Genomic DNA, 19,495 nt, shown 5'->3' with positions numbered 1-19,495 from the left:
TGTCGAAAAAGTATGTTAATATTTATGTATTCGGTATCCAGGTAACGTCGTATATAGTACTCATATGCACACGTAATTTGTCCCCAGTGTTTATGTATTTAGGCATTCATTTATTATGTATTAACGCGGCAATCACGTAATTATGTGTGCATTTATGTGTGTATCTATGTGTTAAATTACTTCGGTCTGTATGCATGAACATGTCGCAAATGTATGCTTGTATCTAAGTATTCATTTTTCAGGTAACGTCGTATTTAGTACTCATATGCACACGTACTTAGTTCTCAGGTATTTATGTATTTAGGAATCTTTTTATTATGTACTTAAGTGGAACTTTTGTATTTATGTATCTACTCGTGTATTTATGTGCTTAATTAGGCCGGTCTTATGAATGAACATATCGCAAATGTATGCTAACACTTATGTATTCAGTATCCAGGTAACGTTGTATTTAGTACTCATGTGCACATGCAATTAGTTCTCAAGTATTTATGTATTTGGGTATTTACTTGTTATGTATTTAAGTGGCATCTATGTATTTATGCATCTATGTATGTATTTATGTGTTTAATTAGGTTGGTTGTATGAACGAACATGTCGCAATGTCTGCACAATGATATCAAACGAATGTATTACTGCCCCTCTTCGGCCATGTAAACTTTTTATTGGATTTCAATATACGCTGGGCCCGGACACTTTGGACGGGAGTCCACTCCGTTGGCATTTGGTCGGCATGACTGCTGACGGTACGGTCCGGGCGTAGGGACAGGGCGTCCTGTGCGAGGCTCGCGTGTGGCCCCTCAAGCCGGACTCTAGATAAGGGAGGACGTGGCGCTATACCAATTGACCATCATGGTAGAGGGATGGTGCCCACGCTCTCCGTCACTTATCGTTATAGACACATACTTCCAGTTATTAAAAGAATTTTAACTGACGCAAAGAAACATGTTCTCGTATTTTTAAATTAAAAAAAAAAAAAAAAAAAGAAAAAAGAAAAAACTACGAAACCTGAATTTTTCGCACGTTCCTTCGGTTTTTATACTTAGATTTAGGAAAACTTTGTACTCGTTATAAAAAACAAAATCCAGAAAGTTTTTAACTTCCGCATGACAAAAATTGACCAAGATATTAAATTTCAAAATTCGCGATAATTGACGTCGTTTTTGAATATGCATTCGATGGTCGGTTAATAATTACATTGGAATAATTTGTGGTTGATCTGAGTACTTAAAAATTTGAGTAATATGAAGTAAACATGAGTAATCAACTTTTATACATAGTAATAATAAGAAGAATGGAATAATGCGCAATTGGGAAACCACTAGCAGTTTAAGAGCAAGAGAATGCTGAGTTTAATCGTTAATTAAAAGTAATGAGGTTATAAGGTATTTCTCCCGCCTTCCTAGCGTGCCTTCGTGATGTAGTGGTTCTGCACGCTGAGCCAGTATTCCAGAGGTTCGTGGTTCGATTCCCGGAGAAGGTGATTGCTCATTTTTCATCTTGCCTTCTTCCAAAAAATACCTAGTGTCTCTACAGTGGCGCCCGAACTAAAAGGGTGGTAGATGATGATTTCTCCCCCACCCAGGATTTGACGATTAAGTCCCCTAAAAACCTCAGTCGCTCTTTAACCTTTAAAAGACGGGTGGCCTAAGAATCGGCCAGAGCTGCAGTGTCTCAAAAAGACGGCTGTGGCGAAATATCGAGCAGATAATTTCCCTCCCCTCCATCCTTCAGGGTGCGGAGATAGTCATCGTCCGAATAACCTATTTTGCCACTTATGCGATATGACCTTCGCGATGAACAGCAGAAAAGAGAACAAATTTTTTTTATATTATTCCCTAGTCTCTTATCTGAAAATTAACAAAGGCGACCCCCAAAGGTGACCTACAGGAAAAGTTGCATAAGAGTAGTAGTTTTCCTTTACTATGACAGCTAAGAGGGGGGGGGGTGGAAATGCATTTGGATTCCCGTATTTTTAAGTTAAACCTTTCCAAACTGCCCCGTCTCTTAAAGGTTAAAATGAGGGGCATATAAGGTATTTCTCCAGCCTTCGTAGCGTGCCTTCGCGGTGTAGTGGTTCTGCACGCTGGGCCGGTATTCCAGAGGTCCGTGTCCTAATGTCTCTAAAAAATACCTAATGTCTCTAAAAGTTTTTAAACAAAATGAAGCTTCACATAAATATAATTAGGAAGTGTGCCTTCCAACCGGTACGAAATGGGCGCAGCCCCATCCACCTAATCGACAAGATTTTATGACAAACAAGGGCTGCCCCAAGCAAAAACCACAATCGAGAGCATCCAGATATGTCCAACCGGTATAGCAGTTAGCGTCGCTGACTGCCATGCCGAAGGGTCTGGGTTAGAAACCCGGAGAAGGCATGGATGTTTGTAAATGTATAGTGACGGTATGGCATGGCGGTACTGCAGATATGCGGCGAGTCGAAAGCGTTCTTGTGTGGTTTGGTGGAGGGGTAGAGGAGTGGGAGACACTCGGACCTGTCCCCCCCCCCTGGATGCTGTCCATCAAAATTGGGGGCGGAACTGAGCTAAATCGCACTGTCACGTGTACGGTGCTCGAGGCTGTTGCCAACGACAGGCGTAAAATCTATCGCCCCTTACGACGAGGAATTTCGTGGGCTCCGGCTGATATTACGTGGCAGAGAAGTGAGCATAAGTGACAACGACAACAAAATTAGGAAGTTAAAAAAGTTGGAAAAATTTTATTACAATAAAAAAGTAAATTTAAGTTGGAATTTTGGATGAAATTTTAAGTAGGTGACGGGGAGCGATGTCTGGGCAGCCAAACTTTAATACATATTCTTTTGTCGGTGCTTTTTGACGGTTTCGATTTAATTTGCTCGACGTTTTCTAAACTTTTTCCAACACATTTTCTGATGTTTAGCCACCTGAATTCTGCGTTGCAAAGAGTGTACGAGTTTGTGAAACCTGTGTTATGTAATGATGTTTACTGACGTACCAGCTGGAAAAAATTTATAATAATGTGTTAAAGACCTTGCAGTTGACGTATCGGGAATCGCATTTCATAATATGTCTCATGTCATGTTTAAAAAATTAAATAGTTGACTTATTAAAAATAGTTGCATTTACATCCATGTTTAATATTAGGTAAAATGTTAATTCTAGTCTGAACGGGGTTTCATAGAAAACTCTGCAGTCAAAATAGTTGCATTTACATCCGTGTTTGCTAGGGGGCAAAATTTCCTTAAAAGTTGAATGAGATTTTATAGAAAACTCTGCATTTTCGAGTAAACCAGATAGACAGTTTTTTTTTTGGGGGGGGGGAAAGGGCAACACTGAATGTTAGAATCGCAATGAATTTGGGGCCCAACAGCGGCCGAGCGGTAAAAACGCTGAGCACTGGTAGTTCGGTCCGAGGTTCGAATTCCGCGAACGGGCTGGCTGCATGGGTGTTTTCGTGTTTTCCCCATGTGTAACGTGCATACGAGCCAGTTTTCCTTAGAAAGTCCTCCACGAAGGCATCCCTCCCCTGAGGCAGATAGCCCTAGTGTGCTTTACCATAATTAAATACACACACACCATACACCGCAATGAATTTGAAATTACTTTTAGAGAATAAGTTTTTCTGATACTTGTGTAATTTACGCGCGGCAATTTCACCTACTCGAGTCCAAATCGGCTGAGCGTATCGGCTGAATCAATACGTATGGTATGGATTATAAGGTATTTTTTCCTTCCTTCCAGTATGCCTTCGCGGTATAACGGTTAGCACGCTCGGCGCGTATTCGGGAGGTTCAGGTTCGAGCCGTGGCGAGGGCGCTACACATTTTTCATGTCTCCAGCATCAAAATAACCCAATGACTCTACAAGGTCATGGTCTCTCTGTTAAATTTTTTTGAAGCAGGAAACACAAAAAAATCAACATTGCCCTTCCCCTTTGAAATATTCTGTCACGCTGGATGTGCTAATCATTTGCACCATAATAGGGCCAAACTGTGCGGAAATTCTCTATATTTTTCTCTGTTTAAAGGGTTACGCTGAATGAGTTGATGAAGTACAAAGGGACTATCTACGTAAGTGAGACATGCCTTCGTGGAGGATTTTCCGACGGAAACTGGCTCATTTTCATGTTACATCTAGGGAAACTGAGATATAGGGATTCAGGTACCATGTCCCTTTGCCTGGGCTGAATTACCAGTATTCAAAAATCTCGTCTGTCCCGCCGCCGTGGGTCCACTTAAAGGCGACAATGAAGAGACGCAAGACCTAATCAAAGATATCCATGTGGTCACAAGTTACTGTCGACCACTTTTTAATTCGTCACTGTAGAGACAGACTAGATTTGTTTATTTGTTGTTAATTTTTCATCTCTCCCGCGTCCAAAATGCCTAATGTCGCTGCAGTGGCGCCTGAACTGGGAGGCGGGGTGTTGGATGGGGATTCTCCACGCCCGGTATTTCGCGATTGGGTCTCCTAAGGGCCCCAGTCGCCCTTTGAAGGGGGAGTATATAAGGTATTTTTCCAGCCTTTCTAGCGTGCCTTCGTGGTGTAGTGGATCTGCACGTTGGGCCGGTATTCCAGCGGTCCGTGGTTCGATTCCCGGCGAAGGCGTTTGCTGATTTTTCATCTTTCCTGCTTCCAAATTCTCTAATGTCTCTCTACAGTGGGGCCTGAACTAAAAGGGTGTTGGATGATGATTCTCATCACCCAGGATTTGGCCATTAGGTCTCCTAAAAACCCCAGTCGCCCCTTAAAAGGGGGAGTATATAAGTTATTTCTCCCGCTTTCCTATTCGTGATGTAGTGGTCAGCACAAAGAGCCTGGATTTCAGATGTCCGTGGTTCCATTCCCGGCTAAGGCGTTTGCTCATTTCTCATCTTGCCTGCTTCCCCCCAAAAAAAATCCTAATGTTTTTACAACATACTCTAACGAATTCGATCTTTGTTTGGTAATCGATTTTACTCCTTTCGCAACGTTAACCGATTTGAAAGCGTCTTTGTTTTTGACAATCGTAGACACCATCGTATTCGGCCTAAGGTATGTAAGAGTCAAGTCGAACATGCCATCTTCATACTTTTCGACAATCTCTTTTATTATTATTATTATTATTATTATTATTATCTTCGTGGTTATCCCAACCATTTTCTTCGTTTCTTGACTTTCTCATTAACTTTCCTAAACCTCATTGTTAATTAATTTACAAAATATTTACAAGAAAAATCGCTTGAAAATTCAGAATAATTGAGCAGGTTGTTTACTGTGTAGTAGCAACAAGGTATACAAGTGTAGAAGGTCTCGAAAGAGGTATAGAAGTGTAGAACGCGTAATCTTGACTCATCAAACTTGAGTCGTATTCCAAACAAATGCTGTATACCAAACAAACGTTTTTGCATTCAAACGGGACGTATTTCAAAGTGGATCTTCGGAGAATGTCCACATGAATCCTCCCATTCGTGTACAGATATCTGTTGCACCAGTACAGATGAATACATTGAGCATTAAAGAAAATCTAAAAGTACTTAATGAATATATACCTCTACTTTTCTACTATAAAATATGGTACCGATTACATCATTTATAAGCTATGAATTTTTAAAATGTTTCACGAAATTAGGAATAATCCTGTATTTGAAAGCATTCAATAACATTTCCTCGATCTTAAAATGCACATGCCCTACTTTTATCTACACCCTTTTGCGTTATATTGCTTTTAGACATACTAAATCAGAACCACTTTCGTGGATTTGCAACAGTACGATCTCTTTCGGAGGCTTTATTAATGGTACTGACATCAATTCAAAGTACTACAGTTTTTATCTGCTGGTGTTTAAAGGGCACAGACACGTTTTGGTTTTTACAGATAGCGTATGAGCTCTATGTGGATGAGCTAAAAACATCTTTAAGAAAGCTATTCGTGATTTCTTTTAAAGGAGTTGTACACATTATCTATTTAGGTTGAGAAAATGCAGACACCAAATTTATTATCTGTTTATTTGTTCATGATAAACTTAGCTGACCGAAATGTAAAGTTTGCTGTATACAGGTGATTATCTTTGCATACACAGAAAAATTAATTTGCTTTTGATAGGAAACCAGGAAATATTTTCAATACAATACAAGAAGTATAGAAGACCACATTTTTAATATATTTATTAGCCCCAAAGGGACGTTATACCCCAAATAAGATATTAGTTTCTAAATGGCATTTTGCGCTTTTCAAATGGCCGCCACCAAATATTATCGCCTTGCATTATATTTAAAGAAATTAAATGAGGAGGAATATGCATGAATATATGAGTCCGCTCAGAAGCCAATGCGGTTAAATCCAATTTTTGATATTTTCCGATTTTTGTAAATTTTGTTGAAATAAATAATATTCTTCTTAGTTATTAAAGGATTTAGTCGTTGCTTCCTTTTTTCTAGGTCAGACAGCCCTTTTCCATATATTGTATAATAATTTCAGAAGCCATTGTGAGTCAGTCAGTCTTTTATCAATATTTATTTACATAAACTTTGAAATTAAATTGAAATTAAATTCTTCTTCTTTCGATATTTGTTGGCAACACTGAAAAACAACAAATTCATACTAACTGTAACTGTTACTTCTACTATTTAGAATTATTCGAGTTTTAGCTACACGCTTTCTTTTAATTTGAAATATCTAAACTTTGAATAAAACATAAAAATATTATACTGACGTATTTGTGAAAATTATTGTGTTATTAAAACATTAAATAAATTTCCTTTAATAACCGTAAAACCTCTGACTGATAAAAATGTAGAGGGAAATAGGAAATGTCAAGGGAAATTCTTTATCTTTTTCAGCTGCCCAAAAGATATAAGTCCTAAAATTTTTAAGATGCTGTCATTGTTCCAATAAATACTTACTTTTTTTTATTTACACATACTCTACATATCTTGTTTTTTTTTTCAGAGTTTACACTTTGAAAAAAGACTTTATATACTTTTTCTGATCAAATTAATAAATCAAGAATTTTAAAAATTAATGTATCAAGAGACATTAATTTTCTCAGTTTTTGTTTTCTGGACTTAACCGCATTGGCTTCTGAACGACTCAGACTCACACGTATTTTCTATTTTCTCATATCGTGAAAAAAAAAAAAAAAACAACGGTACTTACAGCCATCCGATTTTGAATAACGTAGTCCTCTATCCAAACATGGGCATTTGGAGACCCGGATTTTGAATTTCGAATTTGTTTTATGATCTATTTTGTAAAACTTTAACGAATTTTTTATTAACAAACTCAGCGATTTCAAAGCGAAAGCTGTACGGAAATAACTGTCCGGGAGGGAAAAAAAAGTATCTTCAGCGTGCGAATTATCTGAAATTCTAAGATATACTTTTTAAAAAACATATTTTATGATTTTGACGTCGAATCGAATTTTATGTGGAGCATGTGTCAAGAACGTAATATTTAATAAATAAACTAAACACACAAAATGCAAATAATTTAAAAAAATTCTAAAGCCATCTTAGTAAGAAAACCGAGCATTGATGTGAGCATTATAAAAGAATTCTTTAATTAAAACTCTTTAAAATTCGCAGTGCGTCCACTTGACGCTAACAAACTTCTCCTCACTCGGGCGGTAACTCAACTCAAAGATACTAACAAATTCAAAGATACTAACAAACGAACCTCGGACCGAACTACCAGTGTTCAGCGTCTTTACCGATCGACCGCTAGTGGGCCCTTTCCGGAGAAGAGAAGACCATTTACGTCGCAGCAAGTAATATCGCCCCTTTTGGTGGTGTATTTAATTATGGCAAAGCACACGAGGGCTATCTGCCTAAGGGAAGGGATGCTTTCGTGGAGGACTTTCTAAGGGAAACTGGCTCGTATACACGTTACACATGGGGAAAACCACGAAAACGCCCATGCTGCCAGCCCGTTCGCGGGATTTGAACCTCGGACCGAACTACCAGTGTTCAGCGACTTTACCGCTCGGCCGCTGGTGGGCTCGGCCCCTTTTTTGGACGAGTCTATGTGTTTTGGCAGAATGCCAACCAGGGTTGCGCTATAGACGGTCGAACTATACCTAAAACCGCGTCGAAGACTCATAGTAGCCAAGTAATAGCTGTTACGCCATGTTAACTAGCAATAACAGCAGAACCAGAAGCTCACGCTACAAAGGCACAGCGCTTCCCCACACTCTCTAACTTTCCCATCAGACATCGCTGGTGGTTCTTGAGGCATCAACCGCTAGGAGTTTTGACCTCTAGTTGGTGCTGTGCTCTGAGGCCTTTGGCCGGAAATAGAAGAATAAGCGCTTTTGCGCACCTTAGGTTAGTATCTAAGTTAAACAAACATGAAAATGTTATTTACTACATGGGAAATCTCTAACTTTTCCTTCTAGAACTCTAGTGTATACGAGCCAGTTTCCCTTAGAAAGTCCTCCACGAAAGGCATCCCTCCTCTTAGGCAGATAGCCCTAGTGTGCTTTGCCATAATTAAATACACCACTACACCACACCCTTCTAGAACTCGGTATTTAAGCCTTTTCTCCTGAAGGTAGAATTTGCATTCCTTCAGGCACGCTACCAAATTTAAATCTTCTGGCATTGACAATTAGGGAAATGAAGGCTTATAGTAAAGAACGTAAAATTAAATTTAACTGGTTATTCAAAATAAATATGAATCCCCACACAGTATTTCTCACAAACTCGTAAATTAAACTTCCTGAAAATCGTCTCGTAAGTTACATTTCCTCGAAAGAGTATTTCTAAGCTAGTCTATAAAATATAAAACGTTTTACACTAAAAGAGTAAAAATATCACGGAGAAAATTGTAAAATACTTTTAACTAATTAATTTATTAGCAATTCAAATAAAATCAACCTACACGTTGTGTAATTTTCCCTTCTGGAAGCTTAAATTGTTTTTAAAAAGTTTTATTGAAAGAAAAAAATCTAGGATGAACAGTTCGTGCTTTTCAAGCATCAAGATATGACTGATTGACTAATGATTAAAGGTCCTTTCTTAATGCATGGCATGTTGTGACTTACCTCACTTGTCTGACGTAACATCAAAACAAGTCCTCGAATTTTATCGCAGAATTGCGTCTGTTGTTGGTATGGACCTTGGGTATCTTACAGGTGACAGTATGACTTTGTCTAACTCGGCCCAGTTTTGAAGGAGAATCCCCTGAAGGGCCAAGAAAATGTCTTCCACTTCTCTTGTTTTACCATCAGACCACTCGAGAGAAGTTTGGGCCTGCCGTGCATTTTAGTGTACCCATGCGAAAGATATACACTTATAAACATTCAGGCTTCCTCCGTTATTCGATCCCGAGTTCAAGGATACGGCATCCAGTATTGCTAAGCACTCTACCTATCAGGACAGGAATGCGTATATTTCATTGGATTGCGTTTTGAATGTTTATGGATTGTGGACTGCTATCGCAATACTTTCACAAATACGTGCTTGAAATATTTGGGCTACGTATTTCCTAATGCACCTTTTAGCCAAGAAACAGCGTCCGCCTGACAACTGGTGGATTGTATTGCCACTAAATAAGTTATAGGTGATGAAACATTTGCTCTTCTAGTTGTTATATGTGCAGCTAGAATGGTACGTCAGCCGCCCAGCTGGTGTTTAATTTAGTTTAGTTTAGTGACGGAGGACGTGGGCACCATCCCTTTACCGTTATGGTTAATTGGTAATAGCACCACGTCCACCCTTATCTAGATACTAGTGGGACTACAGGTCATACATTACAGTACTTACGATATTGTACAATATAAATAAACCATACAATTTCCTACATATGCATGATACAGTATATAATCAAACAGGATTATTAAAGCATAATGCTGGTGCGTATACAGTTAAAATGCAAAAGTTAAGATGTAAAATACTAACTATCGATTTAAGTTATATGACTAAATAATATTATATTATTCATGCATAAAAACCTTAAAAAAATAAAATAAAAAATAAATAAATAAAATTTTTAAAAAAAGAAAAAAAACAATATCCTACATATGCATGATACAGTATATAATCAAACAGGATTATTAAAACATAATGCTGGTGCGTATACGGTTAAAATGCAAAAGGTTAAAATGCAAAATACTAAATTTCAATTAATTATATGATTAAATATTATATTATTCATACATAAAAACCTTCAAAAATAAATAAATAAAAATAAATAAATAAATAAAAATAAGTAAATAAATAATGCGCTGTATATATATATATATACATAGAATATGCCATACAAAATAATACACATACACATTAGGAGCAGAATGTGGAATATAGGACCATACAAATACAGGATCAAGTCGTGAGGATCATTGAAAAGTACATACTTAATGTGCTTCACAAATTCAGCCATAAGTATCATTCATACAAACGTAAGCATTCTGGAACAACAAAAACCAATAATGGTGTACCCTCATATTTGCTACAATACACTACACTGGTACAGTAATTTCTTATGAAATATTTTACTTTTACATTTCAGAGACACAAAATTTGATAGAATTTGTACTGAGTGACTATTTGAAAGACTGTGGTAACTAATAAGCAAAGTAAACATATTGTTTTTCATAGGGGGTGCATAAGATACAGTACAATGATCATTTCATTAGATCAGTCCGTTATAAGAATATCACTAAAATCTATAAATGTAGCATTAAACTAGAGTTTACCGCGAAGATTATGTACTTTGCATCAATACATTATGCATATGAATGCTACACCTGGCACAGGTCTATTCCAAGACCTTTAACCTTTTCCATAACCTTGTTAATTTTATTAATCAAGTGCCTCTGCTTGATTAGAAATTTGCAAAAGGCTTGACGATTTTGCGAAGGGAATCTCATATGTAAGCCTTCTGTAAGACGGCATTTTTCAAGGTAATGCTCCGGAGAGCCTAACTCTCCGCAGGTGCAAAAACTGGAATCGCTTATTTTAAATCTCTCAAAATAAAGAGGAAAAGGGCCATGCCCTGAAATATAACGTGTCAGATGGGGATTTCCACAGCATCTATCTTGTGTAACGTAAGAAATATGGTAATAAGTACGACGACCAGTGGTACTATAATCCCATTCTTCTTGCCACTTACTGATTGCTTTGAGACGTAATGCAGATTTCAAATGTGAATGCGGCCAAGCCCAGCTGGTGTAGGGGTTAGCATCGCCAAAGGGCTCGGGTTCGAATCCCAGAGAAGGCATGGATGTTTGTAAATGTATAGTTTCGGTGAGGCATGGCGGCACTCTAAATATGCGGCGAGTCGAAAGTCGTCTCGTGTGGTTTGGTGAAAGGAGAAAAGGGCGGGAAACCATCGGACACCTCGCCACGGGGTGCTCTGCATCAAAATTGGGGGGGGGGGGCGAAACTGAGATAAATCGCATTATTACCCGAAAGGTGCCCATGGCTGTTGCCAAAGGCAGGCGTAATCTAGCACTCCTTGCCACGAGGAAATTTCGGAGCTTGGGCTGACTATATAGGGTTATTCAAAAGAGCAGATTGCAAAAAGAAAGAGCAGATTGGTCTCCAGATATCACTCCTTGCGATTTTTATCTCTGGGGTTACGTAAAAGAGCGTGTTTTTATCCCTCCTATGCGTGACACCCTTGAAGATCTACAACATCGAATTATTGAAGCAGTGAATTCGATAACCAAAGACCAGCTGATGTGTGGCAAGAAATGAGCCACTGTTTTGACATTTGTCGAGTAACACACGGTGCTCATATTGAATGCATACCATAACTTTAAACTTTTTTCTATCCATTAACGTTAGAATCATGTTTCTAGCTTTTGTAGTTTGGAAGAAATAAATGCTTGAAATCTGCTCTTTCTTTTTGAATAACCCTGTATGTCAGACAAGTGAGCATAAGCTACAACAACAACACAGTACGTCAAATTGTTTAAATGCCAAACCGAGCTTAAAGTGGTCGGGTGAGTTAAACACTCCACTGTTGTAAACGAGTGGAGACGCAAAATTAGAATTAGTGATAAACTAAATAAAAGTGTTAAAATGATAAAAACATACTTTTAGTACAGAGAAAAGTTTCAAGCTTGGCTCAAGGGTAAAAAAAAAAAAAAAAAAAATACGCCAGTCTTCAACTTAACCCTGCAACCATTCGGTGATTTTCATATTTGATGAATTAAAGGGAGAAAAGATTACGAAGTCAGAAAAATTTTCATTCAAACTATGTCTGAATGAGTGAATCATGCGATTAATGTAGCTGCGCGTTAAATATTTCTCAAACGTACTAACTAATAGCCGAGCTTACTATATTGCAAAATTTGCTTTTCTATGACGTCACTTCTAGTCTTTTCAGCCCACCAGCGGCCGAGCGGTAAAGTCGCTGAACACTGGTAGTTCGGTCCGAGGTTCGAATCCCGCGAACGGGCTGGCTGCATGGGTGTTTTCGTGGTTTTCCCCATGTGTAACGTGTATACGAGCCAGTTTCCCTTAGAAAGTCCTCCACGAAAGACATCCCTCCCCTTAGGCAGATAGCCCTAGTGTGCTTTGCCGTAATTAAATACACCAACACCATCTAGTCTTTTCAAGATATGTCTTCGTTTCTTCTACTTTTGTAAGTTGGAATCAAAATTGGGAAGAGCTTAACAGTGCTGACCTTGCTAGCGACCTGAACTGTACCAAAGGACGTGAGCTTTTACCATTTCATTTTAATTATCTTTGGTATTACCTCGTTTGTCAACAATTGATTCTGACCCAGGTTCAACAAACCTAGAATCTATAGACTTTATTAATCACACTAAATGTTTCCGTTAGTTTAAAATCTAATTTAGTTGAACTCGAATCTAGATAGACGTGCAAGTACCTTGACGTGGTACAGTTCAATAGGCACTTAGTTTTTAGTTATTAACAATCATATTGACTAATGCTTTACGCAACAAGGAAATAATATCTTAATTTAGACATTTATTTCATTTTTTAATTGTAAAACCTGTAACGGATTCCTGTAACGGTGTTCTGGTTTGTTGGTATATGGTTTGTCTTTCTCTTCACGGGCGGTATCAGTTAATAGAGAGTGCAAATACTTTTTTTCCAAGTTTAAAAACATGATAAATCTCCCCAAATTATTTCTTCGATTGATAATACTTATATTGAGATGGAGATTACTTCATCGTTGGAGTAAGCCTAACACACTCTTCCAGAAGTCGATTAAATGTTATCTATTTCTGTAAGGAGTGTGATAACGTCGGAAACTCTTGAGACGGCGATTGTTGCTTGATATCTCAACTCAGTGACCCCAGGTTAAACGAAATAAACTCTGCTCTCCGCTCCTTGGTTGACCAAGTGTGCCGTGCGCATGGAAGTAACTTAGCACTTCAACTTCTTTATGTTCTATGATGTTATTTCGAAGCGTTGGACTGATGATACCTCTGGTGGATTTCAAGATTTTCAAGATCATGCACATGCAATAAATCACAGTTTCGCAAATATTTCAAATATTTGACAGAATATTTTGGTGCTATTTCGTAATAACTCTGCACTTTTAGAATCGAGTGGTCTTTCGTAAGTATTGATTTTTAATTCATTAAGGGAATAAAACGAGGTATGAAACTTATTATTATTAGTTCAAAGGGGCAAATTGCCCAGAAGGATTATTAATTTCGTTTTGGCATTTTGCGTTGATTCACTATGAACGTTGAATCACTTTTCAAATTGTTGCCATCAATATTAGAGCCCTGTACTATATTTCAAGAAATTAAATGGTTCTAGTGTAGAATTGGGTGCCCCTTCGACTAGCGACAAATTTTATTCAATTTTGGCTATGAAACCCCATTTCTGGTTACCATGATAGTTTTAACTTCCTGATTTTTTTTAAGTGACAATAAATCGATGTGTACATGGACAAAGTTAGGCAGTGCGCAATGCCTAGTTTTTGCAACTCTCTGATTTTTTTTAAACGAAAATAGACTGTTGTGTACATGGACACCGATTTTGTGCAATTCTTTGACTTAATTTGGTTTTGCGTAACAGCCATCTTGAAATTGTGCGTTCCTGCCGCCGATCTTGGCGTCAAAAAAGAATCGCCAAAAAAAAAAAAAAAAAAAAAAAACAAGGGGCCCCCAATAGTTAACTTTTACCAATTAAATAAAGAAGAATCTGAATAAATGTATGTATGTATGTTTCTCGCATTGTGATAAACAACGGTACCTAGAGCTATCCAGTTTTGAATAATGTATCCGAATATGGGCATCTGGAAGCCCGAATTTGGAATCTGTTGTACTATCTATTTTGTAAAACTCTAACGAATTTTTCATTAGCAAACTCAACGACTGCAAAGGAATTAACATAGCGTGCCTCTTAACGGATATTTTATGCGCGAAATTTCTTTTCTTCTGCTATTGCTATTGAATTTAATTTTACGGTTTAAATGCGTGAAACATGATATTTAAATAATAAAGGTAACACAAAAAACGTTAAAAAAACGCCTCTGAAAAAAACGCCTCTTTTCTTTTTTTCCTTTTTCGTTTTATTTGTTTATATTCTTTTGAAAATGTATCGGGTTCTAAAGCCGTATTTGGCAAAATAATAATTAGCATACACGTTAGATATTTCCTCTGCTAATTATTCTGCCTGTTCCCTGTCAGTCCGATAATATGTGATAGCAAAGTTCTTTATAACCAAATAATTGCATCTGTCAGTTTATTTCGGGTAGCTGCTGATTAAACACTTCGAGAAAGGATTTAATGGAATTGCAGTTTGAGGAGTAAACTGTAATTTAATTGTAAGAACACTGCAGCAAACTCACACATGTGAGATAGGTTACGGTAGAAAGAAACTATACAATAATTCGTCCATGATATGCTGCGAGCTATATCCAAGGAACAATGTACGTTTTATGAATATGTAGAAGGAAGAAATTATTAGAGCATGTTAAGTTTTATGTCAGTTATAATTTTTTTAATAAAAGCGGTATAATTATTGATGAATAATAATGGTTTGAACCACAGGTCTCTTATTTCGTTTCCAAATTAGATCATATCTAATATCTATTTATCAGAAATAATTCCGAAGCACTGATAAAAGAATTTAATCTCAAAAATATTTCAATGGGAAAAGAATTAAGTATTTCATTATCAAGTGGAAGATTTACTGAAGAATTTTGTCCATATTTGATATTAAAACGGACTAAAAGAAAACCAAAAGATAAATTAACTGTAAGATTAAAATCTTCTTCTGTTTGAGAGTGAAAGTAGGTATTATTTTCGAATCTTTTTCATTTCCTTAATTTCACCTAATTGTTCAAATATGAGCATACGTATATGGTATTTTAGAGCCAATGGGATAAATTTTATAGGGTTATAGAACACATTGAAACAAACAAATTTCGTCATAGAATGAGCGGTCGTATATTAAACGTTTAAGTACTGCAGCGTCGTTTGCATTTGTTCAGGAACTCGGTCTTTGCAAGGCAAAGGACGTTTTTAGGCGGTTGTTTTTGCGTACATCGACACTGTAATTTTTGCATTCGTTTTATTTTTATTTGTGATTTGTCCTTTCTTGATGTGTTTTATTCGCATATGTGAATAAAACTCATCAAAAATCACACTCATCATGTGATCCCCAGTTTTAGTTTTTATATTCGAATATTTTATAATGTTCCCGAAGTTCTTTCAAACCATCAATGTAAATTTTGGTAAGAGACTATTCGTTGCATTTTTCCTCCCACATTGGGAATTTCAGCCCATTATGTCATATACTTTCAGTGACCTTGTTTTCCCTTAGCTGCTCTGCTCGTTAATTGTCGCTAAATCGTCAGATTCATGGTTCGTGCACCGTTAGTAGTAATTTCAAATAAATAGATATACGAATGAAGAGAAAATGGACATCCTTATCTATCTTTGCGTTGCAAAACATGGAATGTGTGTAGAAACAGAAAGCGCATTCCTTCGCTTAATCGCTTAATGTGCAACTGTGCAATCCACTGTATGTCGAAAAGTGCTTGTTTCGGTATGTTATGTCACTACTTAAAATAGGCATAAGAAAGCGTGCATACACTAACTGAATATAGTTTCTTCTTTGAAACTGATCGTTGGCACTCTTATACTAGTTCGGGGTTTCTAATAAAGTTTCGAACCTGTGTTCGCTTACAGGAACAGCCATAAACTCAGATTTCAGATGCTGAATATTCTAGGACGGGGGTTCCGAAAACGTGAGATACGTTGTGAAATGATTTTCGTTGAAACGTGAATTCGAAAAATTCCATTACCAACAGTAAAATGCTTTTTTTACATTTGAAACTGACATGAACATTGATGGCCGAAAAATGAAAATTAATGGTAATGACAGAAATAAAACGTAACTGATACTTCATGAAAAATCGTTAATAGAAATTTGTACAAAAGCGTTAGTTAACATAAGTTACAATGTTTGGCAGTTGATTATTCCCAAAATATTGAAATTAAAGCCAAATTTATGGAAATTGGAAAATCATTGAAAAATTAAGTCACCACTCATGAAAAAAATTTTTTCTTTAATATAACGCATTGTCACCTCTGACAGGTATGCATACCTCATCTAGATTTCGTAGACTTTAAAACAAAGTGTTGATTCAAATCTTGTGGAATCGCACGCCACTCTTGTATAAGTGCACTTTACAACGCCTAGACGGTCCACAGAGGAATTTGGCGTTGTAAGGCATCCATACATGCTTAATCGGGTTCAAGTCGGGTGAGTAAGGTGGCCAGTTCCTTCGAGTGATATCTTTTGTTTACAAGTATTCTGACACCACATATCCTCGATGAGGCCGAACATAGTCATCCATTAGCAAACACTCTGGGCCAACAGCGCCCCTAAACAGTCTAACTTGGGGTTTCAATACTTTGTTCACATATCTCCGAGCAGTTACAGAATCTTCTTGAAAGATATCCAGCTCTCTGCGATCATTGTTCATGATTCCTATCCTAACCATTAAGCCGCGGTGGCGAAAACGGGACATTTCACGGACAAGGAAAGGCCAATTGCATGTTTCTTCCTTCAGATCAAAACATGTCTAGAACCATTGTCCAGACTAGATCTAGACTCGTCAGTAAGCAATACTCGGACCCAGGTGTCTTGGCCCTAATTGAACGTGATAACAGCATCAGTTTAAACGGGGCTTTCTGGAAGCTGAAATGAGTGGGACTCAAACCAATGGTTTTCTGGCATACACTACAACCTCGTGAAACCTTTGTGCAACAGTAGAACGGATAATTCGCTAATTCGAGTTTCTTAAGGTCTAAAACCAAATCTTCTGTAGTCATTTCGCACTTTCTTCGAGCCAACAGCGACAGAAAATGGGTCTTCTGATGCAGTTGTTTCCCTGGTCGCACTTGATCAGGCTGTCTGTAAACTGATCCAATACTTAAAAAGTGGCTCCGAACTCTTGATATGACCCTTTGAGGAATATTCAAATCTTGGGCGATCTCCGTTTGTGTTTGATTTCCTTCGATTCTACCAATTATTTGCCACTTTTGACCTTCACTTAATTATGCCTTTGAGTCATAATTACTGAATATTGATTACTTTCAGAAACAACATTCACTTTAAACAACACTACAGAGTGGAATTACATGTATCCATTGCGCACCACATTGTCAATGCCTGAATTTGCATATTTCTGGCATTTCTGATAGAAATGCAATTTTGTGTTCAATTGTATTTTATTAACGTAAACGATTACAGAATATGAACTTGGTTGCAACATTAACTTAAGTGAGCATATTTTTTCTCATTATCCTTTAATTTTGATAAGCAGTGTATAGAGAACGTATGAAAAACTGAATATTTGATAAAGATTTAGTATAAGAGATTTTTTTTTTTTTTTTAATTTACGGTCTCTATTTTTTTCAAATAAAACGAAAGGATAGATTAGAGTACAGAAATATAGTGCCTCCGCAAAGCCATGGTGCACTTTTTACCGGTCACAGGAAAGCAACAAAATAAGATAGAAATGTGAAATCTTTACCAAATAAAAGGAAAACTCTCCAAGTTTCCGTAGTTTTATGTGCAAGCATGTGCACACACATGTGATGACGCAGCACCGTGAACTGCGAAGGAGCAGATCAGCCCTTCCACTCCCACGCCACTCGAAATGTGGACCGTACAGACAAAAGTTCAGTGTCTTCTGTGGCTTGCTAAATTCGAATCCGTGACCAAAATGGAATGTGAATATCGTCACGTGTACAACGAACCGCCACCACATAGAAATAACATTAATCGGTAGGATAAGCAGTTGAAGGATACCGGCAGTTTGTTGGACAAACCCCGTTTGGGCAGGCCATCGGTCAGTGACGAGTCTGTAAAGGCTATATGGAAGAGTTACTTAAGAAGGCCTTACAAATTGCAAGTGTTGCAGGCTATCAAACCGACGGATAGAGCCAAACGATTTGCTTTTGCTACAGATATGCTTCATGAGGTCGACAGTGATAACCGATTTCTGCAGAAGATTGTGTTTAGCGATGAGGCGACATTCCCTGTTAGTGGACATGTTCATCGCCAAAACATCCGAATGTGGTCTGCTGAAAATCCTCATCACTGAATAGGTATGAAACTTTAAAAGATTTTCTTTTGTTTGGTGAAGATTTCACATTTCTATCTTGTTTTTTTCCTTTCCTGTGACCGGTCAAAAGTGCACCATGACTTTATGACCGGACACTCTGCATATATAAATCATTTTTACCCATTATATGTATAGCAGTTTGACGTTTCGGAGATAATAAAATATTAGAAATACCCGAGGTTTCTTCCGACAAGCACAACCTAAAAGACGGTTTCTGATTCCCGAAAAACTTACCAAGCCAGCTTTATTCATTAAGATGCAGATAGATTTATGAAATAATTGTGCGTCTTTCGTAAAGATGCCGTAAATTTAGTTCATTCCCTGCTTAAGTAATTAATCAGCAACAACAATAATTGGCATTCCCTGTTCTGCGAACTTGATCGCACTACAGGTTCACCCACTCCTTAAAACTAGAGTCGGAGGTTCAACCTCCTTTTTGGCCCCTCAGACAGGGTAGCGCACCGCCCGGGCAGTCACCCGGAACGGCACTGGTCGTCATTTGCTACCCACCAGTCGCTCGGGCTTCCCGTCGCAGCGGGTCATTACCCAGCATACCTGGGGGAAGTTCTCCGGGCTACTAGTTCCACGCCGCGTTTAGGACGTGCCAGACCCCGACGCCGGCCAATAAGTGACCTTTTCCGAAGCCTTCAGAACCATTAAGTTCATAAATTTTATACCCCCGTGGCCGAGACTGCCTAGGTACAGATCCTAGACAGTAACTTCGCAGAATTCTCTACGTCGACCCCGGTAATTAATCAGCAGTTAAACCGAAATCGATTTGCATATGGTTGCACACACCTTTATGAAAACCACCAGATATGCCAGAATGCCTTTATGAAATCGGACGCCATAAGAGTGCCGACGGTCATTTTCAAGCGAGACACTTGTGCACATTCCCTTATGCTTTGGCACCGTTAAAGAAGACTACTGTCTTTTCGAACAGCCGTAGACTTGCAAAAAG

General features: G+C 37.8%; 1 protein-coding gene across 11 annotated transcripts in view; it reads left to right on the top strand.

Annotated features, from left to right (window-relative positions):
* The window catches only part of LOC118191481 (zinc transporter ZIP10-like), a 166,003-nt gene that overhangs the window by 87,327 nt on the left and 59,181 nt on the right, over positions 1 to 19,495 (top strand). Inside the window, exon 1 of one of the 11 annotated variants that reach the window (XM_035362281.2) lies at positions 13,273 to 13,499. The exons of the other annotated variants lie outside the window; for them this stretch is intronic. The gene's annotated coding sequence lies outside the window, so the exon portion shown is untranslated. Of the gene's footprint in view, positions 1 to 13,272; positions 13,500 to 19,495 lie in introns of those variants that run through there. 11 annotated transcript variants of the gene reach the window in all.

This window comes from Stegodyphus dumicola, chromosome 7 (genome assembly GCF_044657685.1).
Source record: "Stegodyphus dumicola isolate Sdum_Otavi_A_Nest chromosome 7, ASM4465768v1".
NCBI lineage: Eukaryota > Metazoa > Arthropoda > Arachnida > Araneae > Eresidae > Stegodyphus > Stegodyphus dumicola.
The sequence above is the reverse complement of the archived record's forward strand: the minus strand, read 5'-3'. Positions and strand labels throughout refer to the sequence as shown.